At 37.5% G+C, this 27168-nt stretch overlaps 1 protein-coding gene across 19 annotated transcripts in view; it reads right to left on the bottom strand.

The window, feature by feature from the left end:
- Positions 1-27168, bottom strand: part of ELF2 (E74 like ETS transcription factor 2) — a 104254-nt gene that overhangs the window by 27211 nt on the left and 49875 nt on the right. For 2 of the 19 annotated variants that reach the window (XM_021101582.1, XM_021101580.1), the window contains one exon: positions 23246-23348. The exons of the other annotated variants lie outside the window; for them this stretch is intronic. The gene's annotated coding sequence lies outside the window, so the exon portion shown is untranslated. The remainder of the gene's footprint in view (positions 1-23245; positions 23349-27168) is intronic. 19 annotated transcript variants of the gene reach the window in all.

Genomic DNA, 27168 nt, shown 5'->3' with positions numbered 1-27168 from the left:
AGCCACTATCAGCACTTTACCTTCATTCTTTTCACTTAGTCCTCCCTACGTCCCTAAAAAGATATTACTATCGTGCTCATTTTATAGATAGGAATACTGACCAAGGCCACAGATTTCATGAGAACCAGAGCCAGGATGTGAACCCAAGAACTCTAACTCTAGAGGCCTTACTCTCAAACACTCCCCAAGCACCAAAAGGAACAAGGCTGTTTATCCGTAATAATGCATTTGGTACCTGATTTTCTTTCTTGAAAATTCTTTTGTATTCCTCCCTTCAAGAGGTAGAATCGAACTCCCCTCTCCCTTTGAGTGTAGGCTGAACTTAATGACTCACTTTTAACAAAGAGAAAAAAAGCTGAAGGGATGGTGTGTGACTAGAGAAACTGTCTGCTTGATCTCTTCCTTTTGGGTCTCTCAGGAAGCCAGCTGCCATGTCATGAGTCCTCTCAACTAACTCTGTAGAGAGCCCATTAGGCAAGGAACAATGGCATCCTGCCAAGGGTCACGTGACTGAACTATTTAGGATACAAACCCTCCAGCCCTAATCAAGCTTTCAGATGATTCCAGCCTCATCAAAGAGCAGGTAGGCCAATCCCCAATCCTTAACCTCAAAAACTGTACAATATCATGTTTATTATTTTAAGCTGCTAAATTTGGGATGATTTGTGAATCAGCAAAAGATACTTAATACAGAAGGAGAAGTTTAAACTCCCATTTCACAGCTTAAAGAAAGAAAAAGATAAAATTTAAAAATAATCTCTAACTTGCAACTACAGAGTCTCAAGCAGTTCTTCCCATGTCTTTTTTAATAGTCCCAGAATCAATTCTTTTATTCTCCTCCAACCTCTGCATATGTTTTGTTTGTCTGTTTTCATTTTTTGTTTTGGGAGGCTTGGGGTTTTGACCACACCCATGGCTTATGGAAGTTGCCAGACCAGGGATCAAATCTGAACCACAGCTGTGGCAGTGCTGGATCCTTAATCCGCTGCACTGATGGAACCAAGCCTCAGAAGCAACTCAAGCTGCTACAGAGACAAAGCGAGATCCTCAACCTGCTGCACCACAGCGGGTACTCCGAATCTCTGTGCTTTGAAAGTCTTCAAAATATAATCATTATCATTAAAGTCTCACATAACCAAAAAAATTAGATACCCTTGGCTATTGGAATTTTCGTGGTCCTGTAGTAATCAAAATGAAAAAAAAATTTGAGAGATATGTAAATATACAATTGTTTCCAATACTACATAGATTTCAAATGTTTTTATTTTTAGCTTATTCTGGTGATTTCCTTTGTATTTTCCTTTTATCTAATAAACACCATAAAATGGTAATAGTTGGAAAGATGCCTAGAGACAACATCACCTAGAGAACCTGAACATTATGATCTCTTTTCCTGACCACCATGAATTAGCTATTACCAAATATATAACTGTGTGCCCTATCAGATACTAGTACCAAGGGCAACAGGCATTAGAGTTTTAAAAATATTACAGGTAGGGAGTTCCTTTGTGGCTCAGTGTAAACAAACCTAACTAGCATCCATGAGGATGCAGGTTGGATCCCTGGCCTTGCTCAGCGAGTTAAGGATCCCATGGGCTGTGGTGGTGTAGGCTGCAGATGCTGCTTGGATCCTGAGTTGCTGGCGCTATGGCATAGGCTGGCAGCTGCAACTCCAATTCGACCCCTAGCCTGGGACCTTCCATATGTCACAACGGAAGCCCTTAAAAAAAAAAAAAAAAAAAAAAAAAGTACTACACGTAGGAACCAAAGGGAAGAGACATTCTATCCCTTTAATGTTATATTCCTATAATTTGAGAGAAGGCTGCCTATTTCCTAATTTTATTTTTATTACTTTATTTCTGTAATTTAATTTTACCTTTTTTTTTTTTGGCTTCACCTACAGCATATAGAAGTTCCTGGGCCAGGGATCGAATCCAAGCTGCTTTTGCGACCTATGCCACAGCTGCTACAACACTGCAGCAACGCCGGATCCTTAACCCACTGAAAATAATGGGAATTCCCAGTCTAAGTTTTTCTGATACAGCCAAACAATGAAATCAAAGCTGGGGTACGGTGTGTTAGGCATGTTTATTTAGAGAGGGAAAAAAGGGTCATAAAAACTAAGCTCTAAGAAAAATACATCTATCAAGGACAACAAGCTGGAATGAAGTGATTTAAGATCACTAAGCAGAGCTTGACTCATCAACACTGAAAGATAAACAATAGATATAGGAGTGCAAGTCTACAGATTTACAAAGAGAAAAGACGGATTAGCTTGTATGTTTCACACTACTATTTAATTCTCTATTTGTAGCTTTTTATACTACTGATTTGTTTTATTTACTAGTTAGGTATTATAAAATATTATTAAAGTGAAGATGTTTAGTCACATATTCATTCATTTATGCAACAAATAATTTTCCAGCACTTATTTTGGGCACGTTTCTACTGTAGGCACCTATTACTATACTCGGTAGCACTGAATTAGATAAAATTAGATAAAATTTTTCTAAAATTAGAAAAAAATTAAGCCTGCTCAAATTCACACAAAATCCCCAAATGTAAAATTCTTAGTATTATATAGAAAATTACTTATACATGAAATTAGAGTAGTGCTGGGTACATGATACATTCAGACTACCACCCAGCAAAATTAAATTATTTACATGTATAAAAACCATTATAGGCATGCTTTTTTTTGTTTTGCTGCATCCACAGCATGTGGAAGTTCCTGAGCCAGGTATTGAACCCATGCCACAGCAGTGACGACATCAGATCCTTTAACCACTAGGCCACCAGGAACTCTATGAATTTTTAATGTGGGATTCAAAAGGCAAAAATTTGTTAAAAAATATGCATTTTTTTTCCTGAGGAAAAGGACCATGGCTATTTTCATATTCTTAAAGATATCCATAATCCCCAAAAGTTATATTATACACTATCATGCCATATGTACTTATAGACCTTAAAACCCTACAATGAGTAAGGATCCAGTATGTACCGTTTCTGAAATGATGATTTGGCTTAGGTTCATGTTTTCTGCATTTTGCTTAAGTTATCCTTGGGCCAGACTCTCCTTGAGCTTGTTAATTCTTCATTTTATGGTATTAAGCAAAACACTGCTTCCAATCCTTAGCAGCCACTCTTAGGACACTTGTCTATCAACTGATTCTTGCAGCTAGTCTTTTCTGATGGATGTTAGACAAACAATTGCCTTCAAAAAGCACTTATTAAGTACCCATGTGTATATGACACCCTGCAAAAGTGAGCTAAAATGGTTAATCTCTCTATTTTAAATAATACTTATGACCACTGATTTCAGGGGTTTAGGTTCTTTTTTTTTTTTTTTTTCCTTTTGTCTTTTTAGGGCGACACCTGCGGCATGTGGAGGTTCCCAAGCTAGGGGTCCAATCAGAGCTGTAACCGCCAGCCTACACCACAGCCACAGCAACACAGTATCCGAGCTGTGTCTGTGACCTACACCACAGCTCATGGCAATGCTGGATCCTTAACCCACTGAGCAAGGCCAGGGATCGAACCCGTGTCCTCATGGATGCTAGTCAGGTTTGCTAACCACTGAGCCATGACGGGAACTCCAGGGTTTAGGTTCTTTATTATCATTAGAGAATGAATGTATCTTGAATACTCAGGAAATTTTTTTTCAATTTCTGTGAAACTACAAGGGCGAATACATACTTCTTGTTTAGCTTATTTATGAAAACATTCACAGTGGAGTTTTGTCCCTCTTTTGTACGGCTGAACCTGCAGCATATGGGCTAGGGGTCGAATCAGAGCTGTAGCTGCAGGTCTACGCCACAGCCACAACAACATTGGATCCCATCTGCAACCTACACGGCAGCTTGCACCAATGCTGGATCCTTAACCCACTGAGTGAGGCCAGGGATTGAACCTGCATCTCCACGGACACTATGTCAGGTTCTTAACTTGCTGAGCCAGAATAGGAACTCCCACAATGGAGTTCTTAACTTTATAAAATATAAAATATGTTGCAACTATAAGTCAAATTCTATTTCAATTGATTCTAAAATGAATATTTAAATTAACTAATTTCTTCTTAAAATTAGTTAAAATAAATCTTCTGCACCTAGATACAGAAAAGTTCTTCAAAGGTCAACATCAAGCTTTTAATTGCTGAGCCCAGCAACCTCGTCTTAATCTTTATCTCACTTGACTTCTCCAAATGACATTATTAACTACCCCTTACTAAAATCTCTCCCTTTATTTGTCATGATATTAAACTGTTTGGCTTTGTTTTTTGCCTATGTGTGTTTTTTTAGCTGACTTCACCTCCCTCTGCACAACCCCTAAATGCGACTATTCTTCCAAAGTATGATCCCCAGCCACATTCTCTCTTCATTCTCCACTCATTCAAGAATGGTAGTTAGTATACATTCACCACTAGGGCTTTCACTACTACTGCTGTACAAACTCAAAAATCAGCAACTTTAGGCTTGAATTATTATTATTATTTTAGCTCTAGGTTCTAATTTCCAATTGTATGGTAAACATCTTTATTTGGATAACCCACTGGTACCTAAAGGTCTTTTACCTACAAATCTCCTTTGTTTCTTCTATCAATAACATCACCATCATCCCAGGCTAGAAATCCCAAGTCATTGTGTCCCTAGTTTAAGTCTTCTCCCATACAAATTTTTTTTTTTTGCTTTTTAGGGCCACACCCGAGGCATATGGAGGTTACCAGGCTAGGGGGTGAAGTGGAGCTACAGCTGCCAGCCACAGCCATAGCCACAGCCATGCCAGATCTGAGCCACGTCTGCAAACTACACCACTGCTCACGGCAACGCCGGATCCTTAACCCACTGAGTGAAGCCAAGGATTGAACCCGCAACCTCATGGTTCCTAGTTGGATTTGTCTCTGCTATGCCACAAAGGGACCTCCAAATCCTATACAATTTTTTGAGGGAAATTTAAAACGTATAAGAAACTACAAATATGTATTTATTATAAATATATATATAAAACAGTCACAACCCCACCATCCAGAACTAACAATTGTTATCATTGTCATTTATACTTGAAGGTGTTGTTTTCCTCTAAGAAATAACACATAACAGATGAAGATAATAACATCCTTAAGTACTAACCCCAGTCCTCATTCACTATTCTCTCTCTCCAGAGAAACCGCTATCATGAGTTTTGTATATACTCTTTATCCATTTTTTACACTTTTATGTTTTTTTGTCTGTGTTTATTTATGCATGTGTGTGTGCATGTATCCCAAAATGCAAAGTATTATTTTGCATACTTTGGGTACATAAATGACATTATAATATATACGCCATTCTAAAGTGTACTTTTTTCATTCAAGATTCACATTCTATCCATGTTGGTATAAACTGCTATGCTTTTTACGTACTCCAGCATACCCTATTGCATGAATATACCCAATTTGTTCATCAAATTATCTAATGATAGATAAATAAAGTTGTTACCATTTTTCACTTTTATAAACAACATTGAAAAAAATTCTTTTTTTTTTTTTTTTGGTCTTTTGTCTTTTTTGTTGTTGTTGTTGCTATTTCTTGGGCCACTCCCCCGCATACGGAGGTTCCCAGGCTAGGGGTCTAATCGGAGCTGTAGCCGCCAGCCTACGCCAGAGCCACAGCAACGTGGGATCCGAGCCGGGTCTGCAACCTACACCACAGCTCACAGCAACGCCGGATCGTTAACCTGCTGAGCAAGGGCAGGGACCGAACCCGCAACCTCATGGTTCCTAGTCGGATTCGTTAACCACTGCGCCACGATGGGAACTCCTGAAAAAAATTCTTATCTATGTTTTCTATTACGCTAGAGTCTCTCTACAGTATGTGTCTACAAAGAGAATTTTTAGGTCACAGAATAAGTGCATTTTTAATTTCATATTGGGGATTTTGTCTTTTTTTAGGGCCACACCCACAGCATATGGAGGTTCCCAGGCTAGGGGTCAAAGTGGAGCTGTAGCTGCTGGCCTACACCACAGCCACAGCCACAGCCACACCAGATCCAAGCCACGTCTGCAACCTACACCACAGCTCACAGCAACGCCAGATCCTTAACCCACCAAGCAAGGCCAGGGATCAAACCCACATCCTCATGGTTACCAGTCAGGTTTGCTACTGCTGAGCCATAATGGGAACTCCCCTAATTTCAAATTGTTACTCTCTCCAAATAAGCTTTCTAAGTCTAAAATTCCACCAGTGATGTATTAAGAAGTCCCATTTGTCTCACATTCTTGTCAATATAAGATATAACCACACTTTAAAATTTTTTGCCATCTCTTGTATTAATTGTTGTATTAATTCACATATACCTACTAAGCACCGTGGATAAACTTTTTTCGTACATTCATTGGCTATTAACATTTCCCCTAAGAATTTCCTATTTATGTCTTCAGTCATTTTTCTATGACACACTTTGTCACTGATCTGTAGAATGTTAACATATTCTAGATAATAATTCAGATATGTGATCCAAATATCTGCTGCCAGATTGCTGCTGGACATTTACTTTGATTGTTTTATGGTATCCTCTGTCCTACAAAAATTTTAAGTTTTGATACAGTCAAACTAGTAAATGTATTTTCCCTTACAGTATATGTTAAGTAGCCCATGAAATAAAAAGGAAATCATAAAGGAATTAAGAAATATTTAGAAATGAATTACCATAAAAATACAACATATTTTGCCAAACTATATGTGACACAGCTAAAACAGGAAATGCCAGGAAATGAGAAGGTTCAAAAATAAACAAACTAAGTGTTCAGTTGATAAAGATATAAAAATCAAAAGAACCCAAAGAAACAAGAAAGGACATAAAGAACAGGAAAAATGATATGGAGAGTAATAACTTTAAAAAATAATAAAGACTTACAAAACCAAAAGTTGATTTTGGAAAGATTATAAAGTAGACAGACCCCTGCAATAGTTACCAAGAAAAGAAGGTACAACTATTACACAGAACAAAAGGGGAGAAATAACTACAGATACAATAGACAAAAAAATAATAATTCATATTATGAACAATTATATGCTAACAAAAGTTGAAATCTGGAAGACCTTTATAAAGAAACTGTATACTGTATAAAGAAAAAACTGAATAGAATAATAACTAGCAAAGAAATTAAACTGTAGTCTAAAACCTCCTCTCTACAAAAAAAATAAATAAGTAAAGAAAAATAAAGAAAAAAAATCCCAGGTTTAAATGTTCTTTTAGGCAAATTTGGGCAAAATTTTAAATTAATTCCTATCTTACAGAAATTGTTACGGAATATAGAAAATAAGTGAAAGTAACCTAGATTATTTTATGAGCCTAATGTAATTTTGATTCCCAAACTATGAAAGAACAAGAAAAGAAATTATAGTTCCATACTACTTATGAAAGATCCTTAAGTTAAAGCAAAGCAGCAAAATGATGAGTAACATGTATCCTCAAACATAAGGGGAGGTCAATGCCTGAGAATTCATCAATTAACTGATCATATTAATAGATTAAAATAGAAAAATCATGACTTATCAAAGAATGCTGGAAAAAAAATCTCCATGCATAACTAACACAAAAACAAAACCAAGGAATTATATGGAAATTCCTTAACCTGGTACATATTACATACTAAAACCTACAACAAACTGTAAACTTCAAGTTGAAATTTCAGACACACTTCCCTCAAGATTACTAACAAAAAGGAGTTGCCATTGTGGCTCAGTGGTAACAAACCCGACTAGTATCCATGCGGATACAGGTTCAATCTCTGGCCCCAGCTCAGTAGGTTAAGGATCTATCAATCCCACAAGCTGTGGTGTAGGTCACAGACAGGGATCAGATCTGACATTGCTGTGGCTGTGGTGTAGGCCACTGACTGAAGCTCTGATTAGACAGAACCCTAGCTTGGGAACTTCTATATGCCACACAGGTGCGGCCCTAAAAAGCAAAACAAACAAAAAAAAATTTAGGGACAAAAAAGGAATGCCAATGAGCATATAAACTGGTGAAGCCACTGTGGAAAACTGTATGGAGTTTCCTCAAGAAAATAAAAACAGAGTTACCATATGATCCAGCAATTCCACTCCTAGGAATATATTAAAAAAAACCCAAACCATTAATTTGAAAAGATATATACATCCTAATGTTCACAGCAAAGCCAAGATACAAAAGCAAAAGTAACCTAAGTATACAACAACAGATGAATGGATAAAGATGTGGTGTGTATGTGTGTATGACAAATACTAATCAGACATAAAAAAGAATGAAATTTTGCCAACAGATGAATGGATAAAGATGTGGTGTGTATGTGTGTATGACAAATAGTAATCAGACATAAAAAAGAATGAAATTTTGCCAACAGATGAATGGATAAAGATGTGGTGTGTATGTGTGTATGACAAATACTAATCAGACATAAAAAAGAATGAAATTTTGCCATTTGCAACAAAAGAGATGGACTTAGAGTATATTATGCTTAATTTGAAATGTCAGACAGAGAAAGACAAATACTGTATGATATCACTTATATGAGGACTTTAAAAAAAATTAGACTAGTGAATATAACAAAAAAGAAAAAAACTCACAGATATAGAAAACATACCAGTGGGGAAAGGGAGCCGGAGAGGAGCCAGATACGGGTAGAGGATTAAGGGTACAGACCACTATGTATAAAATAAATAAGCTACAAAGATATTGTACAGCACAGGAAATATAACCAATATTTTATAAAAACTATAAATGGAGTATAACCTTTAACAACTGTAAATCCCATGTTGTAATTTGAAACACATACTATTATAAATCAATTATATCCTCAATAACAAAATTTCTAATTAAAAAAAAGAGAACATTCACTACCAACCCCCTCCCCCCAAAAAAATAGGAATGCAGCTGCACATGTGGCATAAGGAAGTTCCTAGGCCAGGGATCAAATTCGAGCTATAGCTGCACCCTAGGCCGCAGCTACGGAAACGACAGATCCTTAATCCACTGCACAGAAATATACTGGAGTTCTTCATCAACATCATAAGAATTACAAAGAAAGAGGATGACTGGAGACTAGAGGAGATCAGAGTTGTGCCAGCTGAGGCCATCCTAGCCTAGTAAGCTCCCAGCTGATTTACAAATAACCACAAAAGCCCAGCCCATCTCACAGAACCACACAACTAATCCATAGACTCAGGAAAAACAATAACTCATTCTTGTTACAAACCAATACGTTTGGGATGGCGGGGGATGAGTTGTTATGCAGCAATAGCTGATACAAGGAGTGATCTATCCATTACTAGCCAAATAGGGTAAAATGTGATAGATGTCTATCAAGGAGAATGTTGAGGCAGTTAGAGGCAACAGATTAGATGTATACAAAGCAACAGGCATGGATATTAACAACAGTACTAAAAAAAAAAGGAGGAAAAAGAGATACACAATACCATTTATATAAACTTTAAATTCATACAAGAGGATATGCACCTTAATACACTAAAAAAAAACCCATTAATCAAAATAAATTTGATGCTTATGAGGGAGAGAGATTAGATGTCTGTATAAATAAAAAGGGTAAAGAATAAATAAATCTATTGAAAAAAAAAAAAAAACCAAGAGGGTGTGAAACAGTTATCTAGTTTTATTTTTCTCTCTATAAGAAGTCAACTATTGGAGTTCCTGCTGTGGCACAGTGGGTTAAGAATCCATCTACAGGGAGTTCCCGTCATGGTACAGTGGTTAACGAATCCGACTAGGAACCATGAGGTTGCAGGTTTGATCCCTGGCCTTGCTCAGCGGGTTAAGGATCCGGCGTTGCCATGAGCTGTGGCGTAGGTTGCAGATGCGGCTCGGATCCCGTGTTGCTGTGGCTTTGGCATAGGCAGGTGACTACAGCTCCGATTCGACCGCTAGCCTGGGAACCTCCATATACCACAAGAGCGGCCCAAGAAATGGCAAAAAGACAAAAACAAACAAGAATCCAGCTACAGTGGCTGGGCTCTATGTGGCAGCTCAGGTTCAGTCCTTCGCCCAGTGCAGTGAGTTATAGGATCCAGTGTTGCCACAGCTGCAGGGTAGGTTGCTGTTGTGGCTCAGATTCAGTCTCTGGCCTGGGAAGTGCCACATGCCCCCGGGGGGAAGGCATAAAATTAAAAAAAAAAAACAGCCACCTATCCTAATGTAATTTATTGAATAATCCTTTCTATAATCCATGTCTACTAAAACCATGTCTATTAAAGGCATAAATGTATGCCTCCTCTCTTTCTGGGCTCTCTATTCTATTCAACTAATTTGTCTGTGGGCCATTAACACTTTAAAATGTTGTATAGTTTTAGAAGCATTCTGTACGAATGAGGGGTAAGTACCATACACTGTCTTCTTTTACAGACTTGTCTACATTCTTTTTGGATCTTTATCTAAGAGTTTGTCAAATTCTACCAAAAACAAATTCTCATGAATTCTGGCTGGAACTGCACTGAATTTATAGATTAACTGGGAAAGAATTAACAGTTTTATCATGTCCAGTTTTCCATGCACATTTGTGGGTTAAAGATGAAAGGAATTAACAATATGGTTTGGGTCAATTTAGGTTTTCTATTTCCTCTTACAGAAGTTGTTTATCTTTTTGTTTATTTATGTCCCTCTACAAAGTTAACTTTTTTTTCTTTTTCTTTTTAGGGCTAGGGGTCAAACTGTAGCTGCAGCTGCTAGCTTACACCACAGCCACAGCAACACAGGATCCCAGCCAAGTCTGTGACCTATGTCGAAGCTCGCGACAATACTGGATCCTTAAGCCACTGGGTGAGGCCAGCAATCGAACCTACATCCTCACGGATACTAGTCAGGTTCTCAACCCATTGAGCCACAAAGGGAACTCCTATAAATTCTTATTTTCATATAGGTATTGCATATTACTGCCAGATTTATTCCTAGATACCTAATTAAGGTTTGGGTGGGGGGGGTCTGTGTGTTTTTATTTTTTGACTGTGACACAGCATACAGAAGTTATCTGGACCAGAGATGAAACCCATGCCAAAGTGGTAACCAGAACCACAGAAGTGACAATGCCTTGACCCACTGGGCCACAAGGCAATTATTCTAATTAAGTTTTAAAAACATAGTACTATGAATGGAATATTTTTTGTATAACTTCCTGATTATTGCTCTTATATACAGCAACCCTGATAAAACTTCTAAGCAGTTTTTTTTTTAATTTATTTTTTATTGTTATTTTCCCCAACATACTTTTTTTTTCCACTGTACCACACAGGGACCCAATTACACATACATGTATACATAATTTTTCCTCCCATTGTCATGCTGCGTTGTAAGTATCTAGACATAGTTCTCAGTACTACACAGCAGGATCTCATTGTTAATCCATTCCAAAAGCAATAGTTTGCATCTGTTAACCCCAAGCTCCCAAGCTCCCAATCCCTCCCACTCCCTCCCCCTTCCCCCCACTCCCTCCCCCTTCCCCCCAGGCAACCATAAGTCTATTCTCCAAGTCCATGATTTTCTTTTTTTTGGAAAGGTTCATTTGTGCTGTATATTGGATTCCAGTTATAAATGATATCATATGGTATTTATCTTTCTCTTTCTGACTTAATTCACTCAGTATGAGAGTCTCTAGTTCCATCCATGTTGCTGCAAGTGGCATTATTTTTAAATCTACATACTCTTAAATTTTGTGTTAAACCTTCTGCAAATAACAATTTTGTTTCTTCCCTTGTGATATATATGTCTTTATTTTTGTCTTATTTGCATTTTTATAGGCCCTCCAGTAATAATGATAGTTAACAAATACGATACACAAAATCCTGTTTCCCCATTATGAAATTTGCTAAAGATTTTAAATACATATCCCTTATCAAGTCTCAGTCCAGAGAGTTCCTGTTGTGGCTCAGTGGTTAAAGAATCCGACTAGGAACCATGAGGTTGAGGGTTCGATCCCTGGCCTCACTCAGTGGGTTAAGCATCCGGCATTGTGGTGAGCTGTGGTGTAGGTTGCAGATGTGGCTTGGATCCTGCATTGCTGTGGCCCTGATGTAGGCCAGCGGCTATGGCTCTGATGCGACCCCTAGCCTGGGAACCTCCGTATATTGCAAGAGCTGCCCAAGAAATGGCAAAAAGACCAAAAAAAAAAGTCTCACTCCAGATTAAGATCTTTATCTTCAGAAGGTAATGAATTCTAACAAATGCTTCTGGATATACTGAGATGATTATATGGGTTTTCTCCTTTAATCCATTCACATGGTCAATTACATTAATAACTTTTCTAATACTTAGCCTTCCTTGTCTTCCTAGTATGCATTTAGTCATGTATTTTTTTTTTTTTTGGTCTTTTTTCATCTTTTTAGGGCTGCACCCACAGCATATGGAGGTTCCCAGGCTAGGGGTCCAATTGAAGTTGTAGCTGGTGGCCTACACCAGAGCCACAGCAACATGGGATCCGAGCCGCGTCTGCAACCTACACCACAGCTCATGGCAACGCTAGATCTTGACCCACTGAGCAAGGCCAGGGATTGAACCTGCAACCTCATGGTTCCTAGTCAGATTCGTTTCCACTGCGCCACGATGGGAACTCCTCATGTACTTTTTTAGTGAGTTAGATTTGATTTGCTTATCTTTTTTGGGGGGGGCACCCCATGACATATGGAGTTCCTGGGCCAGGGATCAGATCTGAGTCACAGCTGTAATCTACACCGAAGCTGTAGTGGGGCGGGGATGGATCTGAGCCATTGCAGTAGGATTCTCAACCCTCTGTGCCATAGCAGGAACTCCTGCCTAGGTTTTCTATTTCTTCTTAACTCAGTTGTAATTCACACATTTTTATTTTTATTTTTTATTTTATCTGTTTGCTTTTTAGGGCTGCACTCGAGGCATATGGAGGTTCCCAGGCTAAGGGTTGCATCAGAGCTACAGCTGCTGGCCTACACCACAGCCAAAGTAACCCCAGATCCAAGCTGCATCTTCACCTACACACCACAGTACCCAATCAGCATCTTCAACCTACACCACAGCTCACAGCAATGCTGGATCCTTAACCCACTGAGTGATTCCAGGGATCGAACCCACAACCTCATGGTTCCTGGTCGGATTTGTTTCCTCTGTGCCATGATGGAAACTCCCCACACGCATAGTTTTTAAATTTTTATTTTATATTGAAGTTGATATACAATGTTGTGTTACCTTCATGTGCACAGCAAAGTGACCCAGTTACACGTATATGTATAGCCATTCTTTTTCAGTCTTTTCCCACATAGGTTATTACAGAATATTGTATAGAGTTCCCTGGGCTAATCATTAGGTCCCAGATGATTATCTTATTCTTTTTTCTTTCCACACCTGAGGCGTGCAGAGTTCCAGGGCCAAGGATCCAATCCATGCCACAGCAGTGACAACGCCAGGTCCTTAACCCACTTATCTATTTTATATATAGTAATGTGTATATGTTAATCCCAACCTCCTAATTTATCCCTTCCTCTCACTTTTCTCCTTTGTTAACCATAAGTTTGTTTTCTGAATCTGTGAGTTTATTTCTATTTTGTAAATAAGTTCATTTGTATCATTTTTAAAGATTCCACACATAAAGCACTATCTGGAAATTTTCTCTTACTTCACTTAGTATGATTTTCTCTAGGTCCATCCATTTGTTGCAAATGGCATTATTTCAAAATTTCTTTTTTATAGCTGAGTAATATTCCATTGTATGTATGTACCACAATGGATATCTTTAATCAGTCTTCTGTTGATGGACGTTTAGGTTGATTCCATGTCTTGGCTACTGTGAATAGTGCTGTAATAAACACTGGAGGGCATTTATCTTTTCAAAGTATGTTTTTCTTCAGATATATGCCCAGGAGTGGAACTGCTAGATCATCTGGTAGTTCTGTTTTTAGTTGTTTAAGGAACTTCCATTCTATTCTCCATAGTGGTTGTACCACTTTACATTCCCACCAACAGGGTAGGAGTGTTCTCTTTCTGCCACACCCTCTCTCCAGCACTTATTTTTTGTAGACTTTCATGATGATGACCATCCTGACCTATGTGAGGTGATACCAAATTATAGTTCTGATTTGCATCTCTAATAATTCTCGATGTTGAGCATCTTTTCATGTGCTTTTGTTCAAATCCAAGCTGCACCTGACATCTGTGCCACAGATGGATCCTTAACCCAATATACATATTTTTTCTTTTATTACTCAAATGAATTTATCACATCTATACATATATTTTTTAACTGTCCATTTACAGGTTTTCAAATTCCTTGGCAATAGGTTGTTCACAGTATTTCCTTATGATTTTCAAACTCTCTCTTCTATTAGTCATATTCTTGTTCATCACAGTGCTTGTTCTTTCCTTGATCTGTTTTTACAGAGAATCATCTATTTTTATTAATTTTATGGTTTTATTAATAATCTATTCCATCTTATTTAATATTGACTTTTATTATTTCCTTTCTTCTGCTTAATTTGGATTTATTCTGTTGTCCTCTATTAACATTTTTAGAGTTGGAGTTCCCATCATGGCTCAGTAGAAATGAATGTCACTAGTAACCATGAGGATGCAGGTTCGATCCCTGGCCAGGGGGTTAAGGATCCAGCGTTGCTGTGAGCTGTGGTGAAGGTCACTGATGCAGCTCAGATTTCGCATTGCTGCGGCTGTGGCATAGGCCGGTGGCTACAGCGCTGATTCAATCCCTAGCCTGGGAACCTCCATATGCCACAGTGAAGCCCTTAAAAAGACACACAAAATAAACCCAACATTTAGAGTTGAATACATGCTCATTATATCAATCTTTCTTGTTTTCTAATAAACACACTTAGAGCTATTAAATTTCCCAGTGAGTTCTGTGTTAAGTCACATCTCAAACTTTTTATACTCACTCCTTTGTTGTTTAGCTATAAATATTTTATAAATTTCCTCTTTCACCCATTAATGAGTTTTATTTTTCTTAATGGCCAACCCACAGCATATTTAAGTTCTTGGGCCAAGGATCAAATGTGAGCCACAGCTGTGACCTACACTACAACTGCAGCAACACTGGATTCCTAACCAACTACGCAGGGCTGGGGACTGAACCCTCAACTCTGCACCAACCTGAGCTGCACCTGCCATCTGTGCCACAGCTGGATCCTTAACCCAATATACATATTTTAGTAGGAACTTCTCATTAATGAGTTTTTAGTTGCCAGTATTAGGAAGTAATTTGGTTGTCTTTTCATGGTTGGCTTCTAATTTTATTGCATTGTGATGAAATAATACACTTTGAATGATAACGATTTTCCAGACATTGTTGAAATTTTTCTATGACCTAGTACACAGTTAAAAATGGGCTTGCATATAACTGGGGGAAAAGTACAAGGTTGTATTTTATTAAGTTAAGTACAATATTCTATATACCTCTAGTTTATGAGATTTGTTAATCCCATGGTTCAGTTCTTTGATACCATTTTAAATTTTGTGTCTGTCTGACTTTTCAATTTTGATGGAGATGTTTTAAAGTCCCAATTTTGTAGACATGTCCTCTTCTCCTTGAAATTCTTTTTTTTTCTTGGCCATGCCCAAGACATGTGGAAATTCCTGGGCCAGGGATCAAAACCACGCCACTCAATGACCTGAGCTGCTGCAGTGACAATGGATCCTTAACCCACTGAGCCTCAAGGGAACTCCCTCTTCTTGAAATTCTGAAAGTTTTTCTTTTTCTTTTTTTGTCTTTTTATGGCTGAACCCACAGCATTTGAAAGTTTCCAGGCTAGGGGTTGAATAGGAACTGTAGCTGCTGGCCTATACCACAGCCACAGCAACGCCAGATCCGAGCCACATCTGTGACCTACACCACAGCTAATGGCTACGCAGGATCCTTAACCCACTGAACCAGTCCAATGAGCAAACCCATTATCTTCATGGATACCAGTCAGGTTCATTACCTGCTGAGCCATGGTGGGAACTCTCTGAAAGTTCTTACCTTATTTTTATTTTATTTTTGTCTTTTTAGGGCCAGACCCACAGCATATGGAAGTTCCCAGGCTAGGGGTCAAATTGGAGCTGCAGCTGCCAGCCTATGCCACAGCCACAGCAACACCAAATTTGAGCCATGTCTGTGACCTACACCACAGTCCACAGTAATGCCAGATGCTTTAATACACTGAATGAAGCCAGGGATCAAACCCACATGCTAATGGATACCAATCAGGTTCGTTACCACTGAGCCACAATGGGAACTCCCTGAAAGTTTTTACTTTAAATGCTATTTTAAGCCTATGTTGTTAAATCCATGTAAGTTTATGAGGATTACATTTTCTAAATTGTTCCTTTTAGCTATCTAAAGAGTCTCTCTTTATCCCAATTAAAGACTTGCACCCTGAATGCTATTTTATTATAAAGCAGCTTCCTTTGGATAGTATTTCCCTGATTAATACATTTTCCATTCCTTTTATTTAACTGTGTTTTGCGTATCTGTTAAAAATAGCACCGACTTGGGGTTCCCATTGTGGCTTAGCAGTAACGAACCTGACTAGTATCCATGAGGTTGCAGATTCAATCTCTAGCCCCACTCAGTGGGTGAAAGATCCAGTGTTGCCAGGAACTGTGGTGTAGGTCGCAGACATGGCTCAGATCTGATGTTGCTGTGGCCACAGCATAGGCCAGCAGCTACAGCTCCAATTCGACCCCTAGCCTGGAAACTTCCATATGCCGCAAGTGTGGCCCTAAAAAGAAAAAAAGAAAGAAAGAAAAAAAAAAAAAAGCACAGACTCTTATCAAGATCACATTGGTAACTTTAATATAATTGATGCTTTGGACTAATTCTACTATCTTCATTTATGATTTGTATTTCCACAGTTTTTTCTTTTGTTGCCTTTTTGTTAAATTAGTTAAAAGTTTAGTTTATTCTACACTTCAATAAAAAAGGAAAAATTAAACAAATAAAAAGTAGTTTGTTCTCTAACCTACCCCCCAACTTAGTATTTTGGAAGCTATTTCTTTCATTTCTATTATTTTTGTTTGCTCTAGTTTCTTAAAATAAATTTCCTTCATTTCACTTCTCATCCTCTCCAGATCATGTTTCACACAGCTATTAACTATTTTATTCAAAGGCTACCAAAGTCTGGTTCCATTCTATCTTTCTAAAAGGCTCATTTCTCTCACCATATGCTTCTACAAAGCCTAATCGCTAGTTAAACTACATTACTTGTCAGTCTATATATAAAATACAAAATTCTGTTCTGGGAGTTCCTGTCGTGGCACAGTGGTTAACGAATCTGACTAGGAACCATGAGGTTGCAGGTTCGATCCCTGGCCTTGCTCAGTGGGTTAAGGATCTGGCGTTGCTGTGAGCTGTGGTGTAGGTTATAGACGTGGCTCCAATCCCACCTTGCTGTGGCTCTGGTGTAGGCCAGCGGCTACAGCTTCGATTAAACCCCTAGCCTGGGAATCTCCATATGCTGCAGCAGCGGCCCAAAAAATGGCAAAAAGACTAAATAAATAAATAAATAAATAAGCAAACAAACAAAATTCTGTTCTGGTTCGTGATATCTTCTGATTCACTTATTCAACAAATACATTATTGAGTGCTTACTTGTTGCCTGGCTTTGAGCAATATCAGTAAACACAATAGATACAGTTTCTGGACTTATGAAGCACTGAGTGCAAAATTAAACAATAAACACAAACATAAATACAGCACAGTAAAATTTCATGAATATATGAATTCAACTAAGTTTTAACTGCGAATTGGCACCCAACTTCCACCCTATCCTCAAACAGCAATCACTAGAGTACATAACTACCACCAGGTGGCACCAAACTACCTAAGTCGGTCCTGAGACTGATTGGGATACCTTATTCAGAATCCTGAAACACTTCTTCCTCTACAAAGTTTTTTTTTTTTTTCTTTTTTAAGAATTGGAAAATCTGGAGTTCCTGCTGTGGCACAATGGGGTTGGCAGTGTCTCTGCAGCTCCCGGACACAGGTTTGATTCCCAGCCCGCACAGTGGGTTAAAGGATCCCAAGTTGCCATAGCTGTGGCATAGGCTGCAACTGCAGCTTGGATTTGAACACTGGCCAGAGGGTGTTCCATATGCCACAGGGTGGCCAAAAAAGAAAAAACAAACAAACAAACAAACAAACAAAGAATTGGAAAATGTTATTCCAGCCCAATTTGAGGATTAGAGCAGGAAAGAAATCTCTGAGAACTATACCCCCTCCTCCACACAGACTGCCTCAGGTAATTTGATTAAACTCCCCCAAAATGCCATATTTTATGTGATTTAAATTTTTTAGAATTACTTATTACTTTATAATATGAACTCACTATATCACAAATTGTAACTGCTAACCAAAAAATAGAAGAGAATGGGTCTAGTAAAAATAACAGGAGTCCCTGGGGCACAGTGGGTTGAGAATTCGACTGCAGCAGCCTGGGTCACTGCAGAGGTACAGACTTGATTCCCCCGACTGGTGCAGTGTATCTGGCATGGCGGCAGCTATGGCATAGCTCGCAGCTGTGGCTCAGATTCAATCCCTGGCCTGGGAACTTCCATATGTTTCGGGTGTGGCCATAAAATTTAAAAAAATAAATAAAAGAACAGAATAATTCTCGTTCAGATTGAAGAATTATCAGCTAAAGACCTATTTCTCTCTGAGAAAGTGACTTTCAAACTGATATCTAAAGGGTGACAAGGAATTAAAATGTGAAAAATGAAAAGCAATATGTTCCAGGAAGAAAAATAGCATATGTAAGCACTGTGGGAAGGTAAAGCTTGATTAATGGAAAGGTGAAAAGATAACGGTGTGTGTGTACATTTGGGGTGGGGGTATTGTATAATTCATCAGAGTAAGAGTCCAGTGCCCTTAAGAGCTTGGGCCCTGGAGCACTACCTACTTGACTTTTAGTCCTTGCTCTACCACTTAAATAGCTATCTTGCCTTAGAAAGGTTGTTCAGTCTAGTTTTGTTGAAAGTATTAAATCTATTATTATATAAAGCCCTAAGAAGTATTTCTGGTAATATAGTAAAGAAACCTAAATGTCAGGGTCTTTTTTTGTTGTTGCTGTTATTGTTTCTAGATGGATGAGAGGAGTCAAATTACTCAGTGTCTTAAAGGTCAGGGTAAAAATCCTGAATATTATCCTAAGTACAATCAGAACCCATTAAAAGGTTTTAGGGAAGGGAACATCATGATTCAATTTATAAACACATTTTTAAAAATCACCTTGGCTACAATGTGAAGAATGGATTGCTTGGGGTTGGAGTGGGAGGGGTAGGGGTGAAAACAAGACCAATTAGAACACCAAAGGCCATCAAGCAGTGGCTCATATAAAAAAATAACTACAGGTTGGAGTAGGCTAGTAGAAATCAAATTGGAAAGAAATTGGTAGAATCAAGGTATACTTTGGAGGCAATGCGGACATGATTTGGTAATGAACTAGGAGGTAAGGGAAGAAAAGGTGTAAATGATTTCTCACAATACCTGCCCCCTCCCCCTAAACTTGAATAGTCTTCCTTACTGTGCTTTTATACCTCCCAAATGAAAGTTTAGTTATCTTCTCAGGCTCAGTTAAAACATGAACTTTTCATCACAGGGGCTAACAGCTTTCTCCTCTTCACTCTCTTAACACTGATTTTATTAAACTTCAGGTTATGAAGAGTTGTTTTATTTTCCCCAATAGAGACAAGCTCCTTGACAATAATGGCTATATATAATTTCTTCTTTCAGCTCACACAAAAAAAGTGCTATTTGTACCATAGGAAGTCTTGGATAACTCCACAAATGGTCTTAGAGCCAGGGTAACTCCTCAAGCTCTTTTCCTTCCTTGGAAGGAAATCCAACCTGCTTTCTTCTCCTTTCAACTATTCTGCCTTTTGGGATTCTGTTTCCCCTAAGACTAGTTGCAGAATTAACTAGTCTTTCATTAGCCTCCCCATTTCTTGTAGCCTCCAAAACAAGTATGTAACAATTCTTAAAGTGTTTGCTACTACTTACTTTTAAAAAACAGAAGGGCCAAAAGGCCCATGACACAAGGTTAAAAAACCATACAAATGTTAACAGCTCATATAACAGTGTTAAAAGTGTTCTTGACCGCTCCAAACTTAGGGGTCCTTTTACAAATCTGAGGAAACATGTGGACCCTTTTACAAGTTTACAAAGGAGAATGGAGGATGCATAAGACACAATGATTCCTCTTCCTAAAATAGCATTATACCAAAGCACTCATCTTCTGATTCCAAAAGGAAAGGCTAATTGTATAACTGCCTTAATCTCTGTAACATTTAGCTCAGTGTAGACAATGAACATATCTATAGCCCAATCTGCAGAGGCAGACAATTTCAGTGGAAAAGTGAGTAAGAATAGTTCACCTCGCTTAAAACTAGGGAACTGTGAAGAAGGAGCTAATAAGGAGTTGTCTTTATTTTAGGTAATACCTTGCTTGTCTTACTTTACTTTTCATTTACAGTACTCAATATTTTGGAAATAACTAAATTTGTATAAAAAAACATATTTTGTTTAAAATTCTTAGAAAGACTCCATTTGTCCTTTAGATAAGGCCCCAAAAACAGATACAAAGCTTTCAGAGTCCTCACCAGCAAGTTTCCTTTTTTACCTCTTTAGCTTCATTTTAATCCCCTTTCTTTCTCATAACCCATATTCTAGCCATGTTAAATTCCTTCCTGCAAATCACACAGGCCATATTCTCCTTCCTCCAGACTTTCAGCCATGCTATTTTGGCTAATTACTTCAAATCTGTTTAAATATCACTTCCTCAGGGAGGCAATTCTCTGACTTCCTAGCCATTCCCCTGCTGTATACTTTCTAAACCTTTCACTAATCCTATCATAACATTAACTCACATTTTATTGTAATGACATGTTTAATTGTTCATCTTCTGCACAAAAGCTGAAAGCCTGGTAAGGGCAAAGACAGGGTTTTGCTCATCAGGAAATGTTCAGCTCTGAACCTGACCCGCTGCAGGTCCTCAGTAGAACTGGTAGAGAAATGAATGTATGAATTTGCCTCGAGACAACTTTTAAAGCATTCCTATTTGAATATCTAGGAAGCTTGAGCTATCCCTGTTGGGCAACATTTGTAAATCTATGTGCTACTCATATAAAATTTTATTTAATCTGTATTTAGTCCTCTTCTCAGTCTAATAAAATGTATTACTTAGACACACTGTTTGTTATATGTAAAACTGAAAAGTTAATTAGTGTTTAAAAAAAAACTCTGAGTGCAAAGGAATGAATGCTACTAGTTTCCCAAACCAAACAAATATCCTGCAATGGTCTATTGTCTAGATATACTTATCTTTCCTTTTATATAAAATAGATGTTTCTTGACAAGTATACAAAAACCATTCAAAATAATTCATTTCCATTTCTGCTTTATTAATTGACAGGGTAGTTCTTTCCTTTTGGCCACTCTCCTTCACATACTTAATAATCTGTAAAACATATATTCAAATGCACTAAAAATCAGTGGGTATTTTAAAGAGTCCTTACAGGAACCTGTTTTAAAACAGTAATTTGGAAAGCAGAAGCTTCATTTCATTTTCTTTTTAGATCACAAAACCAAATTAAAAACTGACAATTATGATAAAACTCTATTAAGTAAATGCATCATATTAAAATACTTTTCATCTTCTATACCCTCCAAAATTTAATACCTTATATGGTTACTCTGTTCTTTTAGGCAGTATGGTTAAATGATTTTTTAAATATCCTCTCTTAAAAGACAATAAAGAATTTAGAGATCTTACTCAAGTACATATAGGGACTTCCACAAGTGTAACTCACCTCTACTTTTCATAAACCTGGTATTTTAATATCTAATTTCCCAGTAAATGGGAATATCAGGAAGATTCATAATTGAATGATAACATATTTCATTAATTTTAGGATGTACATTTTTTCACATTTTGACATCTCTGAAGTCAGGATGTATTTTACAATTGATGGTATCCTAAAATTTAAAGTGGACTGCGTTTTTGCTGTGGTACAGGTCACAGACACGGCTTGGATCCCATGTTGCTGTGGCTCTGGTGTAGGCCAGCAGCTACAGCTCTGATTAGACCCCTAGCCTGGGAACCTCTATATGCCGTGGGAGCGGCCCTAGAAAAGACAAAAAAAAAAAAAAAAAGAAAAGAAATAAAGTGGACTGCATTTTTTTCTTTCAGTGGTCTAAAAATAATGTTTCTGGAGTTCCCGTCGTGGCGCAGTGGTTAACGAATCTGACTAGGAACCATGAGGTTGCGGGTTCGGTCCCTGCCCTTGCTCAGTGGGTTAACATCCGGCGTTGCTGTGGCTCTGGTGTAGGCTCTGGGAACCTCCATATGCCGCAGGAGCAGCCCAAGAAATATCAAAAAAAAAAAAAAAAAAAAAGACAAAAAAAAATAATGTTTCTTACAACTGATGGCATCTTAGATTAAAAGAAATACTATTGATAAAAATATTAAAAACTTTTCTCTAATAATGCTTCCTAACTGATCTAAATAACAGTATAATTATAACTCCAATTCAAGAATCAAAATTAAACAAACTTAAAATTTGCATTTTACCCCCCCCTTTTTTTTGTCTTTTAGGGTTGCAGTGGAGGCATATGGAGGTTCCCAGGTTAGGGGTTGAATCGGAGCTATAGCCACCAGCCACAGCCACAGCCACAGCAATGTGGGATCTGAGCTGCATCTGTGATCTACACCACAGCTCACAGCAATGCCAGATCCTTAAACCACTGAGCAAGGCCAGTGAGTGAGGCCAGGGATTGAACCCATGTCCTCATGGATGCCAGTCGGGTTTGTTAACCACTGCACAATGATGGGAACTCCCACATTTTACCTTTTTAGAAATCTATTGACTAAACTCAAGAAATCTATAGTCTAAACTCAAGAAAATAGATAGTTGGAAGAAAATGCTTCTTAAAAAATTATTGTAGGAAAAAGTATAGAATGAGAAGTAGAAATACAGAAATGAAAGAAAAAAAAAAGACTTGAAGATGTTCAGTCAGGAGTAACTTCCAAGGAAGTAGAGCAGGAAATAGCTCTAGAACTTTATCTATAAAGAGAAACAAATATCAGGAACATGGCAGGGGATTAATTTAGATAGCAAATTATTTAGGATGAAAAATATTATTGTAATCTTTCTCTCTCTGTAAGGAGGAATCACTGTCACCTTTTAAACAAAAATATGGTATAGGTAGAGGAAATAACTATAACTAAATGTAAAACTGTAAACATTCTTAATACATTAAAGACCAACCTACCAGTACTGTCTTCCTTCTGGCTCAATCTGTTTCACCTTCAGGTAATCCTAGGATAGGGGCTCCTTTTCAGATCCCCAGTTTTTCATGTCGATCTTCTACCTCCCTGTGGCAACAATATTTTCTAATTAAAAGAGTCCTTTTGTGCCACAGGGAGGATTTCTGATGGTATAATAAATACAAAAGTTACCACAACTCATCATGAAGTCAACCCTAGTCTTGAGATTCTTTAAGAAAGAAATCTGGTTCCTTATCTTATTTTTCAAGAGAAACCTGATTTTATTTTTTAAAAGTGAATCTTAAAAAACTAAACTTTCATTTTACTACTTTCTTGCTGAATCATGTAAAAATTCTTATCATTCATCTATTTTTGTTGTCAGCCACAACCATGGCATATGGAAGTGACCCTGGGCCAGGGATCAAATCCAAGTCATAGCTCCTAGCCATAGCTCCTAACGGTGACCTATGCCACAGCTGTGGCAACACCAGATGCTTAACTCACTGTGCTGGGTCAGGGATCAAACCCATACCTCAGCAGCAACCAGAGCCATTGCAGAGAAAACACTCCTCATTCATCATCTTTTCGACTAATTTCTAAACACAATTTTGTTGATTATGAAAAAAAAAGTTTTCTCAGTTTTCTTGATAATTAACTAGTAAGATCAACTTCTTAGGTTTTGATACCTGGTTAAGAACCAAAGTCCTACTCCCAATGATCAGAATACAAAAGTAGGAAGCTACCAGCTCCCTTTCAGCCAATGTTTTTTAGCAAGGATTAATAAATAAGTCTACTTGTATTACACGATGTTAATTGTGCTCAAAATGCACATTTTAAAAGACCAGCAGCAAATTTAGAAAAGTGGTAGTTACTGTCCTCTTGCTGGTAAGCTTATGGGTGCTTTTCACTGTTTATTCTTTGCAATACTCCCCAGTTTTTTCCATAAGCATGTCTTGCTTTTATTATAAGAAAAAAAAATCAAATTTAGGTGTAGGCAAGAATAATTAAAAATTATGATGATTTTAAGATAAAATTAACCTAAGTATGACATCATGGCTTTGAAATATTTTGGATGAGCATATTTATGTTTTTTGGATGAGTACGTTTTTATACTTTAAATAACCCTAAGGTGGTTCAATACTGAGCAAATAAACAAAAAAGAAAACATATTTAAGATTTTAGATAGGTGGTTCTTGATTATATTATACTGCAATTCTAAGTCAAAACTCAATTTGTTTCAGCCTATATTTCCTAACAACTATGTGTTAAACACTATATACTACACTCAACAAAATAAAAATACAGACTCTGTCTTCAAGGGGCTTAAACGCTCACTTTGAAAACAAAGCAGTATACACACAAGAACAGTATAAGAAAGCAAACCATCAAGTGCCTAGTTTCCAGATGGTCTAACAGAAGGTCAGCAAAGGCAGTAAGTACAGTTTCATGTAGTCGGGCCTGAAAGAACGGTTAATACCTGAAGACATTCTTGACAGAAAGCTGTATGTGAGCAAAAGCTCAGAAGCATAAGAGCACAGCCATGCAAGGGGCAGTAAGGAAAACAGAATACTCTGTTTCTGTAGGTAAGAAGGTCAGATTAGGAAAGCTCTACTTCCATGGGTCAATGAATTTGACAGACTGACATTTGAAATCTGATAAACAAAGAGCCTCAGGAAAATGATAAATGTAGATGCCAGAGCACAGTAAGTTAAGGAAGGAATGAGGAGGGAAAAGTAGACATTTATAAATTATATAATAATTTATAATATGTTTATATTATATATTTTATATAATAATTTAAAATACAAATATTTATGTATAAACATTTGTCTATATAAAAAAGTCAAAGTGAAAGAGAAAAATACAACAGAGAAGTAAACAAATGTCCTGTTTTAATGTATAAAAGACCTTCTCCATATCTGAAGGCACAAAAGGTCTTAAGATTAGGGAACGCTTATGGAGCACTTACAACATAAGCACTGTGCTTTACAGTTATATTTTATATAATCCTCACAACCTTGAATTCCTATTTTATGCCAGTGAGAGTCTCTGAAAAGATTAAATACTGCCAAGTAAGTGATAAAGCAGAAATAGGAAACCAGGACTAACTAACCCAATCAGCATTCTTCCCTTTCCTACTAAAGAGAACTACGCAAAAGGCTTAAAAAAAGATTTTTAAAAAATTACATTCAGTAATAGTTCCCCAGCATTTTCTGTAATATTTGACTATTCTTCGTCTCTTCTTTGCATTCCTCAAAATGTAAACATCCCCTAAGATTAATTTCTTAGTTGTGTTCTTTGTTCTTGACCATTGCGAGGCAAATATAGAATTTAAATATCTTCCCCCTTGGAGAAATCTCTCCAATACCTTTCTCCTTGGAGTTTTCATTTATTTCCATGCCTTCAGTGAGGATGATTCCCAAACTGGTCTCCTTGACTTTTCTGTACTAAGCTCAGCTGTACTAAGTAATCTTCCATTTGCACCTCCAGATCTACCCTCTACCCTTCATTCTGCTCGCTCCTGGAGGCTGACTTCCCTAGCTCCCTTCCTGTGGCACTACACTCAAGTCACATATGGCCTTTGACCAAAGCTCCCAGATTCTTCCAAGCTGACCCTCTCTCCAGGGCTCTCTTCCTCTGGGTTCCAGTAACTCCTCCTCTGTTTGGCTCTGGGGCCAAAGGACAGAAACAGCTCTGCTACTGCTAGCTCTGGAGTACCACCCTATCGCTGTGGTCACCCCATACCTGCTCACTTATTTATAACAAGCCATTTATTAAAACATTCCTTACATTATCCTAATTTGTATATGCCCTCTCTTTTGTGATAGGATATTGACCATACATTTGTACACCTTTAAATACCTAAATATTTCCCCTTACATGTTTTGCTTCTAATCAAAATCACCATGTTTATAACCAAACAGTCTTGGCTCCCTCAAAACTCTACATGATACTATGGCCATTATTAGGGTCAAAAAATTGAGTAATACTTCAAGTATGTTCCTCCCCCAATCTGTCATATCAAATCTTATGAGATCTTACATAGTAGAACATAGTAGAACCATATGAGCCCTTTCTGTTCCTATTGCTTCTACCTGTTTTAATAGTCCTCAAGCCACCCCTGATGCATATTACAACAGCTAGTCTTTCTGCTTCATCTTTTCCCTTACGATCAATCTTCTATCTACTGAGATACTAATCATCTAGTACTTTCTACCCAAAACCTTCCAAATCTTTCTGCTTCTTACATGCCTAATTACCAATTTGCGTTCAAACCACAATCTAATGACAAGTTCTTAACGGAACCTCCTGTTAATGTCTTATTTACTCAGTATCTTCTAAATATGCCTTGAATTTCTACATGCCACCCATTTGGTAATTATATTTCCCTCAGTCTACATGCCTTTTGCCTACCTGCTTTCTGCCCACCCAAATCCTACCATTTGTCCTCCTTCTTTACTTTCTCTAAAACAATCCCTAATCCTGTAATTGAACTTGTCTCTTCTGAAAATTTCTTTGAATCTGTAAATAGTGCTCAAATGATTCTATACTGCTTTATATTTTGATTATGACATATATTTTTTACCTCCACAACTAAATTATTGCCTCCTTGGAAGGAAAAAATATGTTAAACATAGTGCCCCTGCACATAACAAATGCAAAGTGTTTATTGATACATTCTCATAAATTAAAGCAGAAGGTTATAAGGACAAATACTGTACGTTAAGGTACAAAATGAAGAAGCACATTCTAAACAGCTCAAACTTCTCAACCCAAGTCTCAAAATATTTCTCGCAAAACTTATCTATTATTGATTGCATTGATATAAAACATGTTACTTTTTACATGGTAATCTATAATAACCTCTTAAAATTTATGTATTCTCTATGTGTATATATACTTTTTAAAAAAAAGAGTGAACATAAAA

The sequence above is a fragment of the Sus scrofa genome, chromosome 8, assembly GCF_000003025.6.
Source record: "Sus scrofa isolate TJ Tabasco breed Duroc chromosome 8, Sscrofa11.1, whole genome shotgun sequence".
In the NCBI taxonomy this organism is placed as follows: Eukaryota; Metazoa; Chordata; class Mammalia; order Artiodactyla; family Suidae; genus Sus; species Sus scrofa.
Note: the sequence above shows the minus strand (reverse complement) of the source record. Positions and strands in the feature narration are given on the sequence as shown.